Genomic DNA, 4,843 nt, shown 5'->3' on the forward strand with positions numbered 1-4,843 from the left:
AAATAGCAAAATCTGAAATGCCCTATTCTACTTGTGCTGGAAAACCCCGTCAAACTAAATGCTACACCATTTCATGTTTTTAGTTCACAAGATGCAAGTTGTGCTTTCTCTCTATTTTGTGGTGTTCCTCAGCAATAGAAGCTTTTTCTTTCACCATGCAAGTTTACCTTGTGCAATATTTAGAGGGTGAGTAGAAAAAAGATGAGAAATAATTAAAATTAAACATTTAATTGTAGTAATTTTAAACTATTTTAAGCCTTGTCATATTTAAATAAAGTTTTTCCCATTGCCTTTCAACTAATGTATTAAAGGGAATTCTGCAGAGAGGTTTGAAAATCAATAATCTATGTTGAGCTAAGGAAATTAACCAATAAGTCAAAGTTATTCATGTTAAGGGTAGCTTAAAAATAATTATATTGAGAGGTAAACCTGTTTCTGAGGCATACCTACTTATTAATTTCAAGAAATAGTACTCTTGTGGCATAGTCTATCACCATTAACAACAAAAGCATTTTAAATTATAATTTTTGTATTTCCCATGTCCAACTGATTTATTTTCCTGTCTTACTCATCTTAAAATGTGCAGTTTGTATAGTTAGTGCCAGTTTTTGTATGTGTCCATACTAGGCCTAACAGCAGGGTTTCTCAAGTGAACATATGGCACATTTCCTACTATCCGCATGAGGGGCAGAATCAGACCTATCATTGTGTTATCTGAGTTTTAAAAAATACAGATTTTTTTAACACTGAAACTATTTATAATGAACAAGTCACCTAACATTTAAGTTTCACAAGTCTTCATTCTTTTGTTTTGTAGATTTAGAATTTAATTAAGCCATAACTGGTCAAAAAAAGATAAAATCACAGATTCCAAGTATTTTATTTGTAAAATGCATTCTTTACAAACTAGTAATTATGCAGGCAAAATCTAATGTTAGACTTGCTTGCCACCTTTTAAAAAGATTTAAAGCCATACCAATGACTGGATCATGATTAGTTTTGTCATTTACTTAGACCATGAAGAGATGCAGAAAAATGAATTGTTTGGTTCATCACAGAACTTCAGCACACCTAATTAGGGAGAGGTGGAACTTTCCTGCTTAGGAAGTCCAAAGCTGATCCAAAATCTCCCATCAAGACTTGGCCGTTTGGACTGATGTAGCCTATACTCCATGACTTTCTTGGGAATAGACATTTGCTTGCCTTTCCCCTTTCCCCCCCCTCCCGTTTTGATGATACTAGTTCTGAGAATTTTCAGAGGTGGGAATATCCAGATTTCCATAAAGATACAAAGTGTAACCTGACAGGATATCTTTGCATTTTATCCTGAATGTAAGTAGATTAATCAGTGTCCTCTTAACCATTTGGAGTGTCACAGTACTTGCTGGGTGAGGTCATGACTGAGGAGCAGTGCACAGAATGCTTCCACTGGCACCTGAGCAGTGCCAGTATTTGGGAACGCACTAGGGGCATAGGGCTGACTGTGCTTTTGGGCCTTGGTCCAAAGACTATTGGCATGCAGTGTTATACCTGATTTCACTGGAATTAGGCTACTGAACAGTTGCTGTGACAGGGAGCAGACTTTGGAATGACAAAGTTTGAGTACCCTAAACATAGCAAGTAAGAGAATGGTTTGGGGTTCACATATCTTACTGGAGCACTGACATTATTCTGACCCGTAACCTGGAATAGATCCCTGAAGCTTCATTTCCTAAAGAATTTAATAGATAATGTACTTACGAGGTTTGTGATGCTTAACTATTTTTGTGAAGTTCCTTCTAAGGACAAATTATCATTATTTCATTATTTTGTGTTACTGCTGGGGTAACAGGAGTTAAGCTATGGTGAGTCCTTTGTGCATGGGATACTGCTAGCAGCAAGACTGGGGAATGAGGGATTTAAATACAACAGAGAGAGGTGGTTCCATGAGCACCAGAATCAATACAGCCTGTAATGGTGTCTCATGCTTTTCTACCCTATTTAATCTGTGATGTGGTGGAGGATCACACTAATTAAAGCACTTTTTCCTCTCACTTTTGATAATTTTTTCAAACTTAAGATGGCAATGATGTGGCTATTTACTGACCATATTCTGACTGTCTTTATACTGCCAAAGTCAATGGGCAATGGCACAGTTCTGCCTGCTCTTTCTCTATGCATACTGACTTGTGTCTTTCTCCTCCTATGATGATGCTGATTTTCACATAGCTTGCTGTAATTTAACTATTTTAATATTTATGCACTTATGAAATTAACCAGTCTCCTCAAACATATTCATCATGGTAATACATGTTAATATATACAGAAAAATGGATAAACAGACTCTCCAAGTTTCTAAGTCTCATATCATTGGTTTGAAATCTGTAACTTAAGCTAAAATGAGAATACAGGTTACTATTAAAAGGCTAAATGACAAGAAGATAAAGTACATTGAAAAGAATTATACAAATATAGATAGAATGCCTCAAATAGGAAAGTAAGGAAACAGGGAAATGTGGAAGATAAAAATGCAAGCAATAAAAAACAGTATTTTGTGATTGAACATGAGGGTGTTTTTCCTTTCTTTTATCTTACTGTACTTTGTTAGTGGATATTTTCTCTAACAAGGTTTGGTCTCTTAGCTGGAATTTCAGTATCTTCCATCATAGACCTGTGACCTGACTACCAGGGAATAAAATCAGTATCACTTTTCCATTCTCAATGAATGTTTAACTTAGTGAATTAAATAGTTGTTTCAATATTTAATTATTTTACGAGAGAGAGAACAGCCTCAACAGCAAAGACCAATTCTCTTTGGAATAACCAAGAGGGCGTTGATGAGGATACTGTGGGTGCGTTTGAAGAAGCCAGAAGACAAACTTGGGACTCAGTTTTCCATGTTCCCACACACTGTTCCAACTGCCAGACTTCCTGTAATGAAATGAAGGGTGCAATCTGAATGACTGGTCAGGTGCCAGCACAAGGGGAGGATTCATTATTACAATTCTTGGGCAGAGACTGATGCTTCCCAGCAGCCTGGATTTAGGTACTTTTTTCCTTTTGGGATTGTAACTTTATCTGCATCCCTCTCTTTATTATTTCCTATCTTAGATATTCAGGATACTGGCTTCTATGACTCTTTTTATTATGTGATTAAATTTACGGTTACAGCTTTTGCTTTATTTCTTGCTAAACTTTTCTTGTGAACCTGAACCTTTGAATGTTGATGGGATGAAATACAGATGAAAGTGTGCTTTTACCCTAAAAGAGAGCTGTTTGCAATAAACTTGCAGTAGCAAAGTGAAATGTCCATCCTTTAAGATAGTCCTTTAAAATTGTGTCCCACCTTGGAGCACCAGTTTGCTAATCTGACCCAAAATGAATCCCTGTAATAATGTAACACCATTCAATGTGCAAGGCTGCTGTTGTTAACTCACTTGTCTGAAAAGAATTTGTTCACATTTTTTCATTTAATAATGAGTAGAATTTTAAAAATCCTAAATATCTAGCTAAATGCTTTGGTAAGGCCATATTGGAGAGCAATGGTAGCTGCACTGGTTATTTGTATGCTATAAATTACCCATTTTACTTAGTGTCCAGATGAAAATAATAATGTTTGGCTTTCTGTACATTTAAATAATCCCACTCTTACAGCCAAACTCCAAAAGACTCCATCTCTACCCTTTTTTCCTTCAAACTATACTTACATAATATGCAGTAAGTTAGAATGGAGTTGAATCCAAAATTGTCCTTGATAATATCTTCTATCACAGAATGATCTTTGCCCTAAGAGCTGTAATGTATAGCTTTAATGAGGTTGCATGACTTTACCTTATTTAAGCTACAGCTTTCTGTGAAATATTTTTTCTGTGTGGCTATAATAAAGAGATGATGCCTATAAGTAATGTTTGAGTTAAAGTATTTGTACATATTGTTAACTTTCTTTGTATAATAGGTTTCCTGTAAGAGCTTTCTGAATTCTAGAATTAAATTCAAAGAAGTTTAATTGTATATTTGAAATAGAAATGTTTTATATACATTGAAAAATATCAATACATACTTGGGAGCTTTCTAGAATAACTTTTCCAAGCAACTTGAAGCTGGAGGGTGTTTATTAGAGGCAGCTTGGCTAGAAAAATAGGTATCTGATGGATCTCAGAGTAGCCTGGCTTAACGGATCCAGTGATGCTTCTCCAGCCTCATCTTTTCATTTTGAAATAGGCTGTCAGCCATGTCAGGTAGCTGCTTAGACTATCTGGTACTCATCTTTCCCATTTTGTGCAATATCTTCAATGTACTTTATGTTCTTGTCTACAAAATCCTTTGTAAAACTGCTGCACAAATACATACAAAAGTATAAATATACAAAATACTATAAAAAAAACCCCACTATCAAAATTATGTGAATCAGACCCTCAAATATTATGAAATGCAAGAATCACAAGTGCTTGGGTAGTGCTTAGCTTACCTAGTGAATACTGAAATACACAACTAACAGTGTTTTGAAAAAAAGAAGACTGTGTATGTAGGACCTCTTTTTCTACTAATGTGGATATTGGAGGGTGTAGAGTGAGTGACCTGAAGAAGAGAAAAGGACATCTCAAGTGTAAGGACATTTAATATCTAACAGGGAAAAAGCTTCCTGTCTTTTCCACAATTCTTACATCAGGCTTTAAATGTGGGAAAGGTGCAGATACAATTTCCTAAACCTATTCTCAAACAGTATGAGGAATATATATTAATATAGAGGAAACAAATTGTATGTGTGGTTCCTTAGACTTCTTTTGATTGTCAGTTCCATTCTGGTTTTGAAAGGATGGGTACTTTAGTGGGCACAGCCTACTCTGCTCATGCTCCTTCGTTC

The sequence above is a fragment of the Chaetura pelagica genome, unplaced genomic scaffold, assembly GCF_000747805.2.
Source record: "Chaetura pelagica isolate M959 unplaced genomic scaffold, ChaPel_1.0 scaffold76, whole genome shotgun sequence".
NCBI classification, from domain to species: domain Eukaryota; kingdom Metazoa; phylum Chordata; class Aves; order Apodiformes; family Apodidae; genus Chaetura; species Chaetura pelagica.